The sequence below is a fragment of the Jaculus jaculus genome, chromosome 16 (genome assembly GCF_020740685.1).
Source record: "Jaculus jaculus isolate mJacJac1 chromosome 16, mJacJac1.mat.Y.cur, whole genome shotgun sequence".
NCBI lineage: Eukaryota > Metazoa > Chordata > Mammalia > Rodentia > Dipodidae > Jaculus > Jaculus jaculus.
Window position 1 is genome coordinate 54,029,980 of NC_059117.1, and position 21,831 is coordinate 54,051,810.

The window sequence follows — 21,831 nt, forward strand, 5'->3', positions numbered from 1 at the left end:
GACAGAGAGAATGTGTGCACTAGGGTCTCAGCCACTGCAAATAAACTCCAGAAGCATGTGTCACCTTATACAACTTGGTTTACATGGGCCCTGGGGAATTGAACCTAGATCCTTTGGCTTGGCAGGCAAACGCCTTAACTGCTGAGCCACCTCTCCATCCCTAAAAATATTTTTTAAATGTATAGGGCTGGAGAGGTGGCTCAGCAGTTAAGGTGCTTACCTGCAGCGCCCAATGCCCAGAGTTTGATTCCCTACTACCCATGTAAAGCCGGGTGCACAAAGTGGCACATGCATCTGGAGTCCTTTTGCCATAGCTGGAGGCCCTGAGAAGCCCATTCTCTCCGTCTCTGTTCTCTTCCTCTCTCTGCTTGCAAATAAATAAATAAATGTATAAATAAATAAATAGTTTTTAAAGAGTATAGTGGAACCTAAATTTTTGATTGTAATGTGTAAAATAGGTTTTAAAAAAAAGCAAAGCAAAGCAAAACAAACAAACAAACAAACAAAAATACCCCCCAAAGCAAAAGGAGACCAGCCATAATTTGCAAATCCCCTCTAGGTGTCTGAATATATTAATTCTGTTTTCATTTACTTACCACATTTGATTTTAACCCCAGAAACAGGGGTGTGGGAAAGCTGCTGTATGTAGTTTTTCTTTTATTGCTGTAGTTGTTGTTTTTCTCCAAGTACAGATATATTTTCCCAGGAAGGAGCTTGAAGGGAAGAGAGTAACCTGAGATGCTGGAGTGTGGGGGTACTGTCTCAGGTGGTTACCTATGAATTAGACACCCAGAAAAGGAGAAGAGAACGATAAATAAACAAACAAACAAATAAATAAATAAATGAAGCAGCGCTATTAAAGCAAGTTAAAGGCTGCAATGCATTCTGTCACTCAGTCCCTGGGGAATAAATTAAAATTCTCTCCCTGCTACACATTGAAACCCAGTAGAAGAGAACTGATAGCTGAGGTCGCCTTAGTGTGGACGCCACAGAAAGTATCAGAATTTCCCTGCTCACATCATTACTTCCAAGTCTTTCAATGCTGAGTTTAAAATAAATGCTCCTCTCCCCTCATGGTCAGACAGGGGAGCTTTTCAGTGTAAACTTGGTCACAGTACAGACATTGTTGGCTGGACATGTTACCTATTGGAGTTTTTTCTTTCTTCTTTTTCTTCTCATAGTGTGCTCATACACTGAAAGGAGTAAGGCTATTAGTGAAATATTTTGGGGCTGGAGAGATGGCTTAGCGGTTAACATGCTTTCTTGCAAAGCCAAAGGACCCAGGTTTGATTTGCCAGGATCCACTTAAGCCAGATGCACAAGGTGGTCCATATGTCTGGAGTTTGTTTGCAGAGGCTAGAGGCCCTAGCACATCCATTCTCTCTTTCTCTCTCTCTCTCTCTCTCTTAAATACATAAAAATGAAATATTAAAAAATAGTTTGTGCCAGGCATGGTGGCACACACCTTTAATCCCAGCACTCGGGAGGCAGAGGTGGGAGGATCACAGTGACTTCACGGCCACCCTGAGACTAATAGTGAATTCCAGGTCAGCCTGGGCTAGAGTGAGACCCTGCCTCGAAACACAACAACCAAAATTTGCACCAGTTCTGTTGTTCAACGTGCTCTGTAGCAGGTGAGGGGAGCTTGGGGAGGAGGCCATCAGGAAGGGAGGGAGGAGGTTTGGAGGTGGGTTATGAAGTAGGATGCTGCTAGTGGGAAGTTAAACTCAGTCGTTAGTAGCAAAAATTCTTGTGTCTTGGGCTTGCGTGCGTCCTGGCAGTTCGAACCGGGGTCCTTTGGCTTCAGAGTCAAAAGCTCTAACCGCTAAGCCACCTCCTGGTTCCCAGTAGCAGAAATTCTTTAGGTATACCAAGCAGTATTGTTTCATTGTGACTTCATGCAGCTTCCATTATTAAACACATTTCAAGATGTAATGATTGGGGCTGGAGAGATGGCTTACCACTTAAAACGTTTGTCTGCAAAGCCAAAAGGCCCAGGTTTGATTGTCCAGGAACCATGTAAGCCAGATGCACAAGGTGTCATGGGCATCTGGAGTTTGTTTGAAGCAGCTGGTGCACCCATTATCTTTCTCTCCTTTTTTCCCTCTCTCTACAATAAATAAAAATAAGAAATATATAAAAATGTAATGATTAAACTATCTTGTCTATAATCACAGCAAACATGAATATTAGGAGGCATACAATGTTAAACACTGCAAGTCTGGTCTAAGGGGAAGGGCTGGGAAAGAGAAGGAGCTGATAATATATATGTTTAAGAAAAAAGATTTAGGCATAAGTATCCTGTGAAGCTGGATAATGTTGTGGCCAGAAGCCATGGATTGGCACTAGAAAAACATCAGTGCCAGGGATGGGATACCTTCCAGTGAGTCGTTGGCTAGGGAGGAGCCTGATGTCCCCAAAACATTACAAGGTATTGCCAAGGCTCATGGTTGTCCACCAGAACTAGATGGTCAGCCTCAGCTGCTGGTGACACCACACACTAGGGCTGCCCGTCACCGAGAAATCAGGCAGGAGCTGAGCTGGAAGGCTCCTCCCTGTTGACTAGCTGCCAGGATGCTGCAAAGAGCTGGGCAGCCTGTTGGACGGGAGAAGTCATCAGTGTCATAGCCAGCACTGGACCCTGCAAGCTTTATGGCTGGTCAGCCAGGCCAAGTGTACCAGCCAGTGAAATGGTGACATGCTGTGGAGGAAACAAATTGATTTCTAGATTTAAGGTCCGCTCCATGGAAAGGAATCCATGCCTGGTACTGAAAACCTAATCAAAAGCCTATGGCTGAGGAAGTCATGAGCACCAAGGGGGAAGCTACGACTGTTGTCTGGTTAAATTGATCGAGTAGATCCATCAAACTGTCCTCTAAACACTCATGCTTATGTCCATATATCAATGCTACTCTCACTGTTGGTTAGAGAAGCTTCTCTTTTCAAATGATGTGACCACTGGAGTGACTCAAAATTCACCATAGTGCTGAGAAGTGACGGTGGGGTGTTCAGCACTAAGTGAGACATCTCTATCACATCCTCCAAGGCTCAGGGACCATTGTGGAAGAGGTGATAGAAAGAATGTAAGAGCCAAGGAAGGGGAGGAGTGCTTACAATGCTGTCTTCCACACACAAAACCGCCTTGATATCCATGACCTCACTGTGGCTGATGTTACCTACACAAGACCTGCATAATAGGAGGGAAAAAATGATGGTATCAGGGCTGAAGAAGATGGCTTAGTGGTTAAGGCACTTGCCTGTAAAGCCGAAGAACTAGGTTCAATTCCCTAAGACCCATATAATCCAGATGTGTGTGAGACGGGGTACAGTTGGCACCCCCTGACTACACCCCTGAAGGTGAAAAAAAAAAGGCAGGAAAGGTTGCCCTTGCTAGGAATCAAAGATGATCTGACTTCCTATCTTTTGCCTAGTTTCCTAGACCTGTTTTACCACAAACAACCTGGACCCCTCCGGGGAGGGATGTCTTTCATAGGATTTAAATATTGTGGTTGGTCAAGTTCAGCCCCCAGAACTTGGTGTCAATGCTAGGCTCTTCCTGAGGCAGTCCCAAGCCCTGACCAAGCAGCTGGCCCTCTAGTTCACCTGAGCTGGAAGACAGCCCACCTCCACCAACTAAAAAGTTATAAATACCTTTGCACAGGGAGGGCAGGCTCTCCGACCACTTGGGAACTTCCAGCTGTGGTGAGATTTTCCCTCAGCTGGACCTGGCCTGGGCTGAGGCAGCCCTTACTCTCCACATGGGTTCTTTATCCCCTCCAGCTCCCCACAAGGCAGGAGCTCCTTGTATTTTCTCTCTATGGTCCCTCCACATGGGATCTGTAATGACAAGGGCGTCTTTCCTTGGCCCTGTACATTTCTCAATAAATATAATTTAATAATTATCCTTCCTAGTCTTTTTAAAATTTAATTCTTTGATTAAAATTAGAAACGAACCTAGGTTTGGGGTTCAAGGACTTTCATGGACTCCCTAACAACCCGTTAAAGATACACAAGGTAAAGCTGGGCGTGGTGTCACACGCCTTTAATCCCAGCACTTGGGAGGCAGAGGTAGGAGGATCGCTGTGAGTTTGAGGCCACCCTGAGACTACATAGTGAGTTCCAGGTCAGCCTGGGCTAGAGTGAGACCCTACCTCGAAAAAACCAAAAAAAAAAAAAAAAAAAAGAGGCACAAGGTGGCATATGCCACTGCAGGACCGGGCACACCCATTCTTTCTATGTGCCCCCTCAAATAAATAGAAATGAAATGAAATGAAAAAAAATTAAAACAATGCCATCAAAATAGAAGAGAGACTATTGGAAAGGATTCAGTGAAGGGGGGACTCGGGGGGGGGGGAAGGAATGGTGGTGCGAGGGGATCATGATCATTATATATATATATATATATATATATATATATATATACATATATATGTATAGATTTTTAGATGTAGGTCTTATTCTAGCCCAGGATGACTTGGAATCCACTATGTAGTCTCAGTCTGACCTTGAACTCACAGCAATCCTCCTACTTCTGCCTCCCAAGTGCTGGATTAAAGGCGTGTGCCACCATGCCCGGCTAATAAAAAATATTTTAAAAAAGAGACATGAGGGCTGGAGAGATGGCTCCATGGTTAAGACACTTGCCTGCAAAGCCTAAGAACCTGGTTTGATTCCCCAGTACCCATGCAAGCCAGATGCACAGATGCACGAATCTGGAGTTTGTTTGCAGTGGCTAGAGACCCTGGTGCACCCATTCTCTCTCTATATATATCTGTTTCCTTCTCTCTGTGTCCCAATAAATAAATAAATAAATAAATAAGTAAATAAATAGAATAAAGAGAGACATGAAAGTAGGAAGGAGGTCTGGAGAGATTGCTCCATGTTTAAGGCTCTTGGCTGCAAAGCCTAAGGACTCAGATTCAATTTCCCAGGACCCACATAAGCCCGATGCACAGGTGGTGCAAGTCACCAAAGGCCCTGGCACACCCATTCTCTCTACCTGTGCCCCCTCTCAAATAAATAAAAATAAAATAAAATGAAAAACTTTAAAATGATGGCATTGAAATCAAAGAGACAGTACTTAGAAAGAAGAAGAAGGGGTTTAGTGGAGGGGCGACTCGGAGGGGGAAAGGGGAGCATTGGGAGGAGAGTATAATCACGGCATATTGTTTATATTTATGGAAATTGTCAATAGAAACATTTTTAAGGAAAGAACTGCAAGCCTGCTTAAGACAGCATCGAGCTTCAGCATCCACCAGCATCCTGCCCTGCCTGCTCAGGCACTTGAGCTTTGCAGTGACCTTGGAGCCTTGCCTGGTCTTTTTTTCCCTTCCATCTTCTCCACCCCCTGATGAGTCTCTTTGCTTCATCAGGAAAGAAGCTGAACTTTCCAGCCACCCACTGCTCCTTGGTGTATATAGATGGCTTCCTTTGACTTGTGCCCAAAATAACATCCCATCGGAAAGCAACACCAGGAAATCCAATCTTCTATGAAAGGGAGAGTAAGAAAGTCAAGGCCCTTGAAGTTCAGGTTCAGCTTTGGAAAATACAAAAAAAAGGGGGGGGGGGATTGGGTGACTCTATTTCTGGAAATCTGATTGCTCTAGCGATTGAGCAGCCGGGTGGCAGGGGAGGCTTCTGTGGTTAATGTACACACAGAGAGCCCCTCCCCACTGCATCAGACTTTCAACCTGCTGGGGAGCAAGCAGTCTCAGCTGTCTGTTAATCCTTCTCTTGAGAGTTCTCCTGGCTTGACATACTTACTATCTAGCACCTCCTCGCGTTTCTAGATTTCTGCCCACGGTAGGTAGAGAGGCTTGGAGAATCCACACTGATTCGGGAGTGCAATTTCTTTCTTATTTAAAAATAATATTTATGGGGCTAGAGAGATAGTTTAGCAGTTAAAGCACTTCCTGGCAAGCCTGATGGCATAGGTTCAAATCCCCAGTACCCACATAAAGCCTGATGGACAAAGTGGCACATGCATCTGGAATTTGCAGTGGCAAGAGGCCCTGGCTTGCCCATTCTCTCTCTCTCTATACCTGTTTGCAAATAACAACAAATAAAAATTTAAAAATGACTTCGATGGACTGGGATCATTCAGTGGTTAAGGCACTTGCCTGTAAGACCGAAGGACCTGGGTTTGATTTCTCAGGACCCATGTAAAGCCAGATGCATAGGGTCACACATCCATTAGCAGTTCATTTGTACTGGCTGGAGGCCCTGGTGCACCCATTCTCTCTTTCAAATAAATTAAGAAAAAGTTTAAATTGCATTTATGAAAGAGAGACAGAGAAGGTGTGAGCGTGCGCATGGCCGCCAGGGCCTCTTGATGCTGCAAATCAGCTCCAGGTGATGCGCCATGTGATGTGTCTGCTTATATGTGAGGGTGAGGAAATCAAACCCAGGTCTGCAAGCCTTGTAAGCAAGGGCCTTTAACCACTGAGCCATACCCCCAGCCTCTGAGTGCATTTCCTGTTTGACTTATTTCTCCCTCTCACTAATTGAATGCATATACCTCTCCTTTGTGGACCTTTTCCCGAGTCGGAGCATCTATGTACTTGTTTTCTTTACGCTAATGAGATTTTTTCTTAGGCCTCGGGTGAAAAACAGGGCTAGTCACCATGGAACAGGCTGCCCACGCTGGCTAACTCAATGTAAGCAGTTGCTACCAGAAGCAATCTCTTTCTTTTTTTTTTAAAAATTTTTATTTATTTTATTTTTTTAAAAATTTTTAAATTTTTATTAACATTTTCCATGATTATAAAAAAAATCCTATGGTAATTCCCTCCCTCCCCCCTGACACTTTCCCCTTTGAAATTCCATTCTCCATCATATTACCTCCCAGCAATCTCTTTCCAAGGCTGTCCCAGCTCCTGCCTTCTTCTTTTTTTAGAAATTAAAAAAGTCATTATTTATTTGAGAGAAAGACTGGGGGAGAGAGAGAGAATGGACACACCAGGACCTCCAGCCACTGCAAAGGAACTCCAGATGCCACCTTGTGCATCTAGATGGCTTAGGTGGGTCCTGGGGAACTGAACCTGGGCCCTTTGGCTTTGTACGCAAGTGTCTTAACTGCTAAGCCATTTCTGCAGCTCTTCTCTTTTATATTATTTGTTTTAGAGATTTAAAATAAGTTATTATTGCTCATGCCTTCTTGAACCCAACGTGGGCAGCCAGGCAGGCATCAGTGGTGTCCAGTCTCTTGGAAAGAAGCTGAGCGCCATATCCCCCGGGGCTTCGGCTCCTCGGCTGCTTCTCTTCTCTGGTTTTCCTAAGTGGCTTGAGGTCAAGGGGACCAGTGGAGTCATCACAGCCCCATGCCAGCCACCAGGAGGTCCACGCGCACCTGCCTTCCTGCACTGGGGGTGGGGGTGGGGGACCAAAACACTGTCGTCATCAACACCAATCAAGAACCAAAGAAATGCCTTTTATTTGGAATTATCTGGCTGTTTCCAGGGAGAAGATCTCCTTTTGCTCCCCACCATGAGAATAATTGCTTTATTTTCTTTTCCACTTTGATTTGCTGGTGCCCTGAAATGTTACTCTGAGTTCTGAATCCTTTGTCTAATCTCTCATTCCAACTAGTTAGGCTTCAGATGTTTTGCCTCCCATTTTTTTCTCTATTACTTGTAACCAAGGAAACTGGCAAGCTTCTGGTAAGTGCTCTTTTGATATCGCTTTCTTTATTGCTAGCTTTTTCTCTCCTTTTCTGGATTAAAAAATTATATATATATGTATATATATAATTAAAAAAAATATATATTTGCAATCAGGGAGAGGCAGAGAGAAAATATGGGTGTTCTAAGCCTTCAGCAGCTGCAAACGAACTCCAGATGCATGCACACTTTGTGCATCTGGCTTTCTGTCGTTTACTGGGGAATTAAACCTGGATCATTAGGCTTTGCAGGCAAGCGCCTTAAGAACTGAGCAATCTCTTCAGCCCCTTTTCTGGATTTTATAGGAAGCCTTTGAAGAGAAAACCGCAGGTTCTGATAAACCCGGGGTTAGGACAAGCGTACCCCTGTGGCTTGGAGCTGCAATGTCCCACTGGGGCGCGTGGGGAGAATGCTTGGTTCTTTGCTGGTAGCTCTGTTTGCAGAGCACCTTGCTCTAGCTGGTAGGAGTAGGTCGCTGGGATGGGAACTTGCGTGGGTCTTGTCCTTTTCCTGTCATGCTCTCTGCTTCCTGTTTGTCGTGAGATAAAGAAACTCCTCTGTCACGCTCCTGGTGCCTTGTGCCCCCTGTCCCATCACAGGCCTAGAATCTATAGAGATGGGACTACAGACTAGAAACTCTGAAACATGAGCCAAACAAATCACTTTTTATTCAGTACTCTTCCGTGTTTGGTCAATGCAATGAGAAAAGTAGCAATACACACGTAGACTTGGACAGCTCATAAAGTTGTCCTTGGATTGTGGAGTGGGGCAACACTCTGGTTTATTGTTATTTATTTATTTGAGAGAGAAAGAGATAGAGAAATAGACAGGGAGAGGGAAAGACAGAGAGAGAGAGAATGGGCACCCCAGCGCCTCCAGCCATTGCAAATGAATTCCAGATGTGTGTGCCCCCTTGTACAACTGGCTTATGTGGGTCCTGGGGAGTTGAACCTGGGTCCTTAAGCTTTGCAGGTAAGTACCTTAGCACTAAGCCATCTCTCCATGCTTTGTTTTCCCACCTTTCCCTAAGATTTAAAAAAAAAATCTTTTAGAGAGAATGAGAGAGACAGAGAAAGATAATTGGCATGCCAGGGCTTCAGCCACTGAAATTGAACTCCAGACACTTATGCCACCTAGTGGGCATGTGTGACCTTGTGATTGCCTCATCTTTGTGTATCTGGCTTATGTGGAATCTGGAGAGAGATTGAACATGGGTTCTTAGGCTTTGCAGGCAAGAGTCTTAACCACTAAGCCATCTCTCCAGCCCTGTTTTTGGCTTTTTGAGGCATGTTCTCGCTGTAGCCCAGGCTGATCTGGAATTCACTGTGTAGTCTCAGTATGGCCTCAAACTCGTGGAGACCCTCCTACCTCTGCTTCCCAAGTACTGGGATTAAAGGCATGCACCACCATGCCCAGTTCACTCTGATTTTGAGTCTGTTTTATACTTTGAAATGGGGTAGTTGGAATAATGTAATAGCAGAAAAATAACTTGAGTATGTCAGCTGAGCTTGGGTGACACCTCTGAGAATGAGAGGGGAAAAAAAAAAAAACTTATGGGTGATCTTCCTGAAGTTGCTTAGGTGGACATTATCAAATACAACAGCCACAAACTGCTTGTGGTTATTTAAATGCAAATTGATCAAAATTCAGTAAATTACGAATTCAGTCTCTCAGGCACACTGGCCACATTTAATGTGGTGCAATAGCCACATGTGGCCAAGGGTGAGTGTACTGGATGATAAAGAAGAGAACACTTTTTGGTTTGGCAGAAACTTCTTTTGAATTCATTACTTATTTCCCACCCAGGAACGCCAGCTTCTCACATCACCACTGCTTATACTCCCAGCCCCACTGAAGCTTGACTCTCTCCCCACCACCCACTGTCACCTCCATTTACACTCAGCAAGACCACCCCAGTTTTTATTGCTTTGGGCAGCATTTTAGAGCTGACCATATAATGGCACACAATCAGTACTCTTCATTTGTTATTTCATGTGAAAGGCTTATTATTATTATTTGTTTTGTATTGTTTTTTGAGGTAGGGTCTCACTCTGGCTCAGGCTGACCTGAAATTAACTATGTAGTTTCAGGGTGGCCTCGAACTCACAGTGCTCCTCCTACCTCTGCCTCCCAAGTGATGAGATTAAAGGCGTGCGTCACCATGCCCGGCTCAAAAGGCTTATTACTTTGTATGTATAGTGAAAGCTTTTTGATCCAGACATGGTGGTGCTTGCCTGTAATCCTTGAACTTAAGAGGGTAAGGCAGTATTGTGAGTCAGAGGACAGTGTGATGGGGTGAATCAGGTGTCCCCCATAGACTCCTGTGTTCTGAATGTTTGCCTTCCAGCTGGAAGCAATTTGGGAGGTGGAGCCTTGCTGGAGGAGGTGTGTTTTGGGGGCAAGTTTTGAGGTGTCATAGCCAGTTCCCCCTTGCCAGAGACCAGCTCATTCTTTTGCTGCCGTTGTCCACCTGCTGTGGCAGAGGTGATGTCCAGCCCTGCCATCATGGAGCTGCCCCTCGACAGTGTGAGCCAAAATAAAAGTGTTCCTCCCGTTAGCTGCTTTTTTTTTTCCCTAAAAAAAATAAATAATTTATTTATGAGAGAGAGAAAGAAAGAGAGGCAGATAGAGAATGGCACATGATCTCCAGACACATGTGTCATCTTTGCCTCTGACTTTATGTGAGTACTGGGGAACTGAACATGGGACCTTTGGATTTGCTGGCAAACACCATATCCACTAAGCCATTTCTCCAGTTCTGCTTTTTTTTTTTTTTAAAAAAAATGATATTCTTTTTTGTTTGTTTATTTTTATTTGTTTGAGAGTAACAGAGAGAGACAGAGAGAGAGAGAGAGAGAGAGAGAGAGAGAGAGAATGGGCGCACCAGGGCTTTGAACTACTGCAAACAAACTGCAGATGCATGAGCCACCTTGTGCATCTGGCTCATGTGGGACCTGGAGTGTCGAACCTGGGTCCTTAGGCTTTGCAGGCATGCGCCTTAACTGCTAAGCCATTTCTCCAGCCCCCATTTTTTTTTAAAGAAATGAAAAGTCTAGTACAATCCATTATTCCAGAAAGAACCACCGACCTGAGATTGGCAGCCGGCTACGTAATGGACTGGGCTTTTGTCTTGTGTGGGAGCCCTGTGTCCGGCCTTTGAGTTAGTAGGGACCCCTGAGACTTGTCCAGCTGGGATTAAGGTAAAGAATCTCAAACCACGCAGCACGGTCACTGTATCTTTTTCTGTCCTTCCAGAGTGAGAACAGGGGAGTTCTGGAAAGAAAAGGATAGTCATTTCTCCCCAAAGGAATCTTCTGGCCTCCTTCCCTGTCTCACTCAGCAACTTCAGACCTACAATCAAAGAATGCCTCTTTAGCAGCAGATCATCTTTCCTAGGGAGCTGGGCTTTTACCATCCTGTGAATCATCCATCTTGGGAAAGTGGCTGAGTTTACTGGGTAATGTTCTCAGTGGTTCCTTTGAAGGAGGAGGGAACGTCTCTGGAGTTGGTGAAAGCTTTTCTTCCTGTTGCCCCTAGGGAAGAAAGTTGAAGGGTTGCTTCCCAGCAGGAGAGAAAATGGAAGATAACAGAAGGCTAGAATTCAGTTCTGCTCTTTCAGCTGAATTGGATTTTGGAGAGCAAATTAATTATGCGAGGCGATGGGTGTTTTGAACCACCTCTCCCCTTACTGTAAATGTGCATGTGCACGGTATGTGTGTGTGTGTGTGTGTGTGTGTGTGTGTGTGTGTGTGCATGTGCATGTGCATGGTGTGTGTGTACATGTGCGTGTGTGTCTCAAGTTTCCTGCCCCCCGCAAAAAGACAATTATAAAAGCATACTTTCAGGATGCACACAATGCAGCAACGTTGACTGAGCCGGTCTCCTTGACAGTTGGGCTGCATCAGCTCCTCAGGGATGAGGCAGGGGCATGGTTGTGAACGTTTTCTTCGAAGTAGCAGAAGAGGTGTTATGGCCTTCATTGGAAAACCAGAGACCTCCAAAATAACTCGGGCTCCCATGGGCCAGCCCTGCTTTTGAACTATGCATTGTTCTGAGAGCGAACGAACCCGCTCCACCCCACGCCAGTGACCTGGGGTTGCGATCTTTGCTTGCTGCATAGCCTTGCCCTTGTGTGGCCTGCTGTGTGGCAGAGCTTAGGAATAAAGCTCGAGACCCATCACTGCAGGTCTCAGATGCTCTGATTAACTTCATCTTCCTTTCGCTTCGGTTGGGTGGCAAGCCATCCCAAGCCGAGTGGAATAAAGTAACGATCGCAGTGTGCTTCCGAATTCTTTTGGTTGCTAGTTCAATGAGAGTGCAGTGATGAGCATTTCTTTGCCTGGTGATGTCAGGGACTTAGACTTGGAAAATGAGCATCTCTTTTAAAAGATGCTTCTGATGCAGGATTTTGGGGTTCCAAAACTTATGAGCCCCAATTTTGGGCCCTTCTCATGTCTAAAAATATTTTGTTTATTTATTTGCAAGAAGAGATACACACACACACACACACACACAGACACACACACACACACACACCACACACACAGAAACACAGAGTATAGGCACACCAGGACCTCCAGTCACTGCAAACAAACTGGAGACACATGTGCCACTTTGTGCATCTTGCTTTACGTGGGTACTAGAGAATCCAACTTGGATCCTTAGACTTTATGGGCAAGCACCCTAAATGCTGAGCCATCTCTACAGTCCCTGTATCCTTTATCCATTTTTTTTTGGCTTCTCCAAGGGAGGGCCTCACTCTAGCTTCTAGCTCAGACTGACCTGGAATTCACTATGTATTTTCACAGCAATCTTCCTCCCTCTGCCTCCTGAGTCCTGGGATGAATGGTGTGCATCACCATGCCCACCTCCTTTATCCTATTTTATTTTAATTAATTTATTTATCTACTTGAGAGAAAGATACAGAAATGGGCAGGGGAGAGAGAGGGAGAGGGAAAGGGAGAGGGAGAGGGAGAGGGAGAGGGAGAGGGAGAGGGAGAGGGAGAGAGAGAGAGAGAGAGAGAGAGAGAGAGAGAGAGAGAGAGAGAGAATGGGCACTCCAGGGCCTCCAGCCACTGCAAATGAACTCCAGATGCATGTGCCACTTTGTGCATCTGGCTTATGTGGGTCCTGGGGAATCAAACCTGGGTCCTTTGGCTTTGCAGGCAAATGCCTTAACTGCTAAGCCATCTCTCAGGCCCCCTTTATCCTATTTTTAGCAAAGAATTGATAAAAATGGATTCAAGAAGGATAAGTTATGAATGATTGAGTTTATGTGGGGTTCATTTCAGGGAAATTTGGGTCTGGTAAAAGGCTGTAACAGAGGCACAACACGTGGTAGACAGGACCTAGGAGCCTGCGTAGGGAGATTCAGATGAAGCATGTGCTTATGTGGAAGACACAGCACCCACCCCGACCCTCCCCTCGGAAGGCCGTTGAGAGAACAAGTGGGGATGCCTTAAGGAAGAATAGCAGAGGGAACGTGCCAAAGCAGAGACCAGGAAGTTCAGGGAGAAATGGGTCGTAGAGAGTTACGCCATGCTTACCCCGAGTTTACACAAATCACACAGCTAGCAGAACCAGAGTTTAGAGGAATTAGCCACATGGTCGCTCTAGAGTGTAAAGGAAGTAGACAGATGGTAGACTCAGAGATCAGAGGAAGATCATGCTTAGAATTAAAGTGAGAAGTCACCCCCAAACATCAAGCAGAGGCAAGCAGAAAACTGCTTTCTCCTACCCAGGGGAAAGACAAACATACATGTGCCCAGAGATCACAGGACAGAGAGAGGGCAGAAACCAGCACAGGCTCTTCCTACTTCTGCCAACTTTGGACTATTTTTTTCTCCTGTTTTCTTGAGGTATAAAGATGGGTTGCTTACTAAGTTTGTAATGCATGCATTCTTGTCTGAACTTTCACCATCATTATGGTATGTTGTGTTTACTTTTTAATTTGTCTTTTCTTTTTTTTTAATTTTTTTTTGTTTATTTTTACTTATTTGAGAGCCACAGACAGAGAGAGACAGAGGCAGAGAGAGAGAGAGAGAGCTTGAGAGAGAGAGAGAGGAGAGTGGGCATGCCAGGGCTTCCAGCCACTGCAAACAAACTCCAGAAGTGTGCGCCCCCTTGTGCATCTGGCTAACGTGGGTCCTGGGGAATCGAGCCTTGAACCGGGGTCCTTAGGCATCACAGGCAAGCGCTTAACCGCTAAGCCATCTCTCCAGCCCTGTATTTCCTTTTTTTGTTTTTTTTTTGTTTGCTTGTTTGGGTTTTCGAGGTAGGGTCTCACTAGCCCAGGCTGACCTGGAATTCACTATGTAGTCTCAGGCTGGCCTCAAACTCATAGCGATCCTCCTACCTCTGCCTCCCCACTGCTGGGATTAAAGGTGTGCGCCACCTCGCCCTGCTGTCTTGAGATATTTTCTAATTTCCCATTTGATTTGTTGTTTGACTCAGTTTTTTCAGGAGTATATTTTATAATTTCTTTGTGTTTCTAAATTTTCCTTGCACTCTGTTTAGAAAAGATATTAGTATGCATAAGACCTGGTGGAGTGGGCACAAATGACCACTAGGATGTCACCCTTGCTTTACAGCTTTAAAATAGAACCACTTGACGGGCTGAGGAGATGGCCAGAGGTTAAAGGTGCTTGCTTGCAAAGCCTGATAGTCTCAGTTTGATTCCCCAGTACCCATATAAGCACAAAGTGATACATACATCTGGAGTTTGTTTGCAATGGCAAGAGTCCCTGGTGCGCCCATCCCATCCTTCTCTCTTTTGCCCTCTATCCCCTGAAAATAGGTAAATAAAACTTTTAAAAATATTTATTTATTTACTTATTTGAGAGAGAGGGAACAAGAGACAGAGGCAGCTAGAAAGAGAGGGAAATAATGGGCACGCTGGGGCCTCTGGCCACTGCAGACAAACCCCAGACACGTGCGCCACCTTATGCATCTGGCTTACATGGCTCCTGGGGAATCGAACCTGGGTCCTTAGGTTTCATAGGTGAGCACCTTAATGATTAAGCCATCTCTCCAGCCCAGTAGAACTATTTTTAAAAAGTAGAATCACTAGAAACATCTCCATGTAATAATATTCCCACAGCATAGTCTAAGAGATGAGCTTAGATGATTCAGAAACCAAATTAGCTTTTAATATTCATGCGTACATTGAAATATGAACTAGAACAATGAATTTTTCTGAGCAAATACAGTGAGCTTAAAGGCGCCTTACTAAAATGTTCAATATGTGCAACTGCAAATACTTCAGTCTCCTCATAGTGCCCTGGCGTTGTTGGTGTTGACTCTTCAGGCCAGCTGGGAAGCCACTGTTGATTGCAGTTCCCTTCTCTTTCCTGCCACAAAGCACTGACCAAGCAGCAGGTGGCAGGGAAGAGTTGATTTTGCCTTACAGATGGGAAGGGACGCTCCACATGGCGGGGGAAAATGATGGCACGAGCAGAGAGTGGACATCACCTCCTTTATTTATCAGGCCAATATCAGGTGAACAACTGCAGAAGGACTGTGTGCTAAACACTGGCAAGGGGAAGCTGGCTGTAACACCCACAAGCTTACCCTCGATAATACACTCCCTCCAGGAGGCTCCAATTCCTAAACTGCCACCAGCTAGGGATCGAGCATTCAGAACACGCGTGTTGATGGGGGTACACCTGACTCAAACCCCCACAGCCACCAATGCCACAACCATAAGAGCCAGACCAGAGCTCGGCCACTGTCTCTATTCAGTACCACTGTTGTATCCCAGCTTTGCGCCCTAGTTATGAAAAATAATTCATCAGCTAAGAGAATGCTGGTGAAGTTCCTGGTTTGTGGTTGGTGCATGAACAGTTAGAATTTACTCCTTTCACTAAGCCGTGAGTTTAAACAACAGGAACCTGACAGTGGGTTGGTCCCATGCTTCCTATGGGTAAGAAAGATGATTTCTCTAACCTGCCATTTTCTGCCTGCTGTTTTTCTTCACACAATAGCAATGTTCCAAGTTGCCCAGGTTAAGCTTTCCAAAAATATAAAGGAAAAGATCTCTAGGTGAATTGTCTTAAAAAGTAATTACTGGGGTTAAAGAGATGGCTCAGCAAAGATTGATGACCTGGGTTTGATTACCCAATTCCCACGTGAAACCAGATGCACTAAGTGGCACATGCATCTGGAGTTCATTTGCATTGGCTAGAGGCCCCAACATGCCCATTCTCTGTATCTGTCTGCCTCCCTACCTATCTATCTCTTTCTATCTATATCTCTCTGGTTGCAAATAAATAAAGAATTTTAAGGCCAGAGATGTAGCTTAGTGGTTAAGGCACTTGCCTGCAAAGCCAAATGACCCAGGTTCAATTCCCCAGGACCCACATAAGCCAGATGCACAGTGGGGCGCATGCATCTGTAATTCGTTTACTGTGGCTGGAGGCCCTGGTGTGTCCATTTTCTGTCTCTTTCTCTCTCAAAATAAATAAATAAGTAAATAAAATATTTTAAAAATAATTTTTGAAAAAAATTAATTACTGGGCTGGGTGTGACAGTGCATGCCTTTAATCCCAGCATTAGGGAGGCAGAGGTGGGAGGATCGCTGTGAGTTCGAGGCCACCCTGAGACTACATAGTGAATTCCAGGTCAGCCTGGGCTAGAGCGAGAACATTCCTACCTGGAAAACAAATAAACAAATTAGATGATAGATAGATAGATAGATAGATAGATAGATAGATAGATAGATAGGTATGATAGATGATAGATATATATATAGATTAGATAGATAGATGTGATAGATGCTAGAGATAGATGATAGATAGATAGATAGATAGATAGATAGATAGATAGATAGATAGATAGACACATGCACACATAGAGATATGTCCCCACAAGAGTCTTCTCTCAGAGAAATCTATTATGGGCTTGACTTTTTTTTTCTTTTCACAATTTTTATTAACATTTTCCATGATTATAAAAAATATCCCATGGTAATACCCTCCCCCCCACTTTCCCCTTTGAAATTCCATTCTCCATCATATCCCCTCCCCATCTCAATCATCATACTTACATATATACAATACCAACCTATTAAGTACCCTCCCCCCTTCCTTTCTCTTCCCTTTATATCTCCTTTTTAACTTACTGGCCTCAGCTACTAAGTATTAAGGTAGGGTCTCACTCTAACCTAGGCTGAGCTGGAATTCACTATGTGGTCTCAGGGTGCCCTCAAAGTCCTGGTGATCCTCCTACCTCTGCTGCCCTGAGTGCTGGGATGAAAGGTGTGCACCACCACATCTGGCCTGAATTTTAATACCACTTCGGAAAATGCCAAGTCACTTTACAAATGGGTATCACTATTATTATTATTTTTAAAAATTTTTTTGTTTATTATTTTTATTTATTTATTTGAGAATGACAGATAGACAGAGAAAGAGGCAGAGAGAAAAAGAGAGAGGGGGGTGGAGAATGGGTGTTCCTGGGCCTTTTGCCACTTGCAAACAAACTCCAGATGCATGCACCACTTTACATGGGTTCTGGACGGTCAAACCCTCGTCGTTAGGTTTTGTTGGCAAACATGTTAACCGCTGAGCCATCTCTTCAGGTCTGTTTCTCAAAATTTCTCTTTATAAATTAAAAAAAGTTATTTATTTATTTGAGAGAGAGAGATAGAGATACAGAGAGAGGGAATGAGTCAGATACAGAGAGAGAATGGGCATGACAGGGCCTCTAGACAATGCAAATGAACTCCAGACACATGTGCCACCATATACATTGGGATTATGCAGGTATTGGAGAATTGAACCTGGGTCTTTAGGCTTTGCAGGCAAGTGCCTTAACTGGTAAACCATCTCTCCAGCTTTCTTGATCCCTTAACTCTATTAGTAGCTTTACTCTCCCTGCTTGCAATTTTGCTGAGGAAATTTCTAGTGTTTTCACTATAGAAATGTTGCATTTTTCAAGTCGCTGATATGTATACTCACTTAATTTCATCAGTCCACACTGCACTTAATATCATAACTTACCCTTAACCTTCAAAATAGAGCCAATGGTAATTTGTCATTGTTAAAGAAAAAAGACCCCTTAATGTTCCTTCTGTTCTTCACAGTTCCCTACTCAATATAAATCATCTCTGGTTCCATCCCAAATGGGCCTCTTCGGCTCGCTTCCTGCAGCCTTTGCTCTGGCATGCTTGGCTCCAGCTATCAGATAGCCCACTGTTTCCTGCAACCACAAGCTGCTTTAGGTCCTCAGGCCTTTCTTTGCCCAAACTGCTTCTTGCATTTGGCATGACTTTTTGCCATTCTATCCAACTTGTCCAGACACAGCTCAGCTCAAAAGCCATCTTTTTTTTTTTTTTAAGTTTGGAAGCTTTCTTCCCCAATATCTCTAGAGAGAAGAGTGACTGGTGTTACCCCCCGTTTTATTGTTGCACACAGTCACATTGTATAACAATTGGATAATGTTATTTTAGATGGTTAGGCTCCTTTCCCAAAGGGCTGGAGAGATGGCTCAGTGGTTAAAGGCACTTGCTTACAAAGCCTGAGGACCCAGGTGTGATTCCCCAGTACCCCTGTAAAGACAGATGCACAAAGTGGTGCATGCGTTTGGAGTTCGTTTACAGTGGCTAGAGGACCTGGCATGCCCATTCTCTCTCTATCCACCTCTTTCTCTTTCATACATGCATGCATGCATACATAAATACATACATACATACATACATACATACATACATACATACATTTCTTTCCTAAGCCCAAGAGACCTCAAACTCCCCAGAATGGCCTGTCTGTTTTGAGAGGCTATAACTAAGGCAGAGAAGTGACGGTCACAGAATCATTAGATAAAGCTTTGGCATTCCTCCAAGAAGTCAACTTGCAGAAGTAGAGATCAGCTCATGGCAATGGTGGACAATACCATTGGGTTCATCTTACACTTCCTGAGTGATATGGGAAATAGCGTGATGGAAGCGCATACAGCTTCTCTCCTGAGGTACGTTACAAAGCCTTTTGAAAACCTTTCTGGGCTATTTTCTATTGTGGTAGGAAGATCTTACAGGCAATTATGAGTTGAGTGGTTTGTAAAGTCATGAAATGCAGGCTGCACTTGGGGCTCTTTCTCAGGGCGAAAGGCGAGGGCTGTGGGAGCGTTAGTCAAGTCTTGCCGAGTAGCCTGAGTGCGGCGGGCGCGCCTGTCCCATGTCATGTCTGTGTGGACATCATGCCGGAGCTTTCATTCTAGTTCCCAGAATACTCAGTGTGGGGAATCAGTTGTTCTTTTTTCTTCCTTCCTTTCTTTTTCTTTTTTGGTTTTTCTTTCTTCTTTCAAGTGTCAAATTTTTGTATTTCACAATTTGTATCTTTTATTAGAGTGTACAGTCTGCTAAATATAAGCAGTAACAAGATATTTCACAGACTATTATACAATTTAAGTCTTATGAATTTAATTTCATAAAAATGGGGTGCATATCTACCTTGGCAAATCTAAAAATAATTTCATCTAGTCTAAAATACACTAATGTAAGAGACTTAGTTCCAGCGCTAAAAATAATCCCATTAGTTTCTTTTTTAAACATGTTTTACAACAAAAAGTATGTGCTCTTAACCAAAGGACCCATGGGTTAACTCAGCATGTAAAAATTAATTTTACAAAAAGATCCAAGGTAATACTTTCAGATCCACTTTTCTTTCCTTTCTTTCTTGTTTTCCTCCTCACATCTAGAACTCCACATACAATTCTTGCAGCTAGAGTCACTTGATGTTGGCAAGGTGCCATTTTATCCCTGTGACTTTGTTGGCATTACAATAGGACAGTCACCAGTGTTAAATCCCTAAACTATTTACACAACCAGCACATGAAGGAGGCAGGTACAGCACATAAAGAGGACGAGAGCCCCCATTCTTGTGTCAGGAATCGCGTGGTCACTGGGCCCTATCTGGCAACTGTCCAGCGGTTCACAGGGCAGCAGGAGCAAGAGGCAGTTACTTCAGAGGACACGGACACTGATCTGGAAGCACGCGACGATGTCATCCCAGTGTCAAGTACCACACCACTTTCACCTACAATGGCAGGTCCAGCTGATGCAAAGGCAGACAGACCACACGACACTTGTCCTGTGCGGACACTCTTCTCACAGTAGGCTCATGCTGTCATTTTGAACACAACTCGTCCCCAAAACTTGTCACGATCATCCTTTGTTTTCCAGGTTGCTGTTCCTCCAATTTTGCACTCAATTGTGATTTGCCTCCCTGTACTGTTAGTTCCAACACCAACTAAGGGGTGTTGACAAACAGTTTTTTCCTGTAATATGGAAAATACTTCAGGTGTATAATTTTATTATTAGGATAGGTTGATATTTTGCTATGTTTTGAGCCTTTGATGAACAATCTATCATTGGATTTCCTTCAGGCTTTAATCTGATTATTCTGTTCTGTTCATTTTCACAAGAATACAGGCTGTCTTTTGGACTAGCCAAAATCAGGGTCATTCATACCACTACGTTCTTAAAGCAAGAAAACAGGATATAGGTCATTGCCTAGGCCTTTGGTTTCCCACCAGGAATAGATGGGAAGACCCTGTTGCTGAAGATTCCTGCCTGGGCTGCAAGTCATTGAGGAATCCCACTGGGCTGAGCTGCGAATTCTCCCCATAGACCAGCTGAAAAAAGCTGCACTGCATGCAGCCCTATGGGAGACAGAAGTCACCAGTGGTGAAAACAGTAGACACTGCAAGCTTCGTTTGGCCAGCCAGGCCAAATGACCTGACAGGTGCAGTAGTGGCATGTTTGTTATGGGGGAAACCAACAGCTCTCTAATTGGACTAGAGGTCTACTTTATGGGAGGGAATACATGCCTGGTACTGAAAAACCTAGTCAAAAGACTGTGGTAGGTGCAATCATGAACCTTAGGAGTGTAATGCCTGCTCTTGTTTGGATATTATGCTCACCAAACTGCCCAGGAAGCACTTCTCTTAATGTTCATACCCATATATCAATGCTACTGTCACTTTTGGTTAGAGAAGCTTCTCTTTCAGACGGCAGTGACCACTGGGATCACCCAAAAGGCACCATAGTGCTGAGAAGAAGTGACAGAGGAGTGCTCAGCACTGCAATATCTCTCTCACACCTTCCAAGGCTCAGGGTCCATTGAGGAAGAGGTGGTGGAAAGAATGTAAGAGCCAAAGGAAGGGTAGGACTCCTTACAGCACAATCATTGAGACAGAAATTGGCCTGGATATCCACGACCTTATAGTGCCTGTCACTACCTTCACAAGACCCTCATAATAGGAGGAAAAGATGATGACATCAAAATCAAAGAGAGACTAATGGAGAGAGGGAGGGGATATGATGGATTGTAGATCTGTGAAGGGGAAAGTGGGGGAGGGGAGGGAGTTAGTATGGTTTATTGGCTGTTAAGTATGGAAGTTGTCAATAAAAAAGAAAAGAAAAGAAAACAGGAAACTGACATGTAATGTGACCTGGACCCTTTTGTTCAAACAGTGGTCCATCAGGACAGTTTGTGATTTTCTTGTTTCTCTAAGGAATATGGCTTCAGAAACTTCTGAAAGTCTTCAATGTACTTACCCTTTGTGGGAATTTTGGTGAGACCCACTGAATGTATATTCCAACGCAGTCAGTGGTTTATCGTAAACCGTGAGAACTGGACTGGGCGTCTGGTCAGGGTATTTTGGAGAGCTCGTCCTTCAGAGTCAGGAGCGCAGCCCGCATGGGGAAGGGAGAGTGCGGCCAGGCACACAGCGGGGTGGAGGAGTGAGATCGAGCCCCAGGACTCACGGAGTGGCGATGGGCGCGGCTCACTCGTGGTCTAACCCAGCTCAGGGGTGCGCCAGGAGCTGTCCGGTGGTCGGGCCGTGGGGGAAGAGCTTCCATCGGGCCAGGCCCTAGTTGACGGACTTCTCCACATTCTGCATCATGGTGCTGTGCCCAGCTGGAGGTAGCATTTCCCAGGGACACCCCCTCCTCACTGGACCACTCGAGCCTCTCTGTTTAGGTTTCTCAGGTAGGGTCTCACTCTAGCCCAGGTTGACCTGGAACTCACTCTGCATTCTCAGGCTGGCCTTGAACTCACAGCAATCCTCCTACCTTTGCCTCCCGAGTGCTGGGACTAAAGGTGTGCAACTCCACGCCCGCTTTAAAAAAAAAGTTTTAACAATCTATACATTTTTATACTTTAAATCATGA

At 44.6% G+C, this 21,831-nt stretch overlaps 1 pseudogene; it reads right to left on the reverse strand.

Moving 5' to 3' along the window:
* Positions 1–19,772: 19,772 nt before the first annotated feature.
* On the reverse strand, positions 19,773–21,563 carry LOC101598491 (annotated as a pseudogene).
* Between the last annotated feature and the right edge of the window lie 268 nt (positions 21,564–21,831).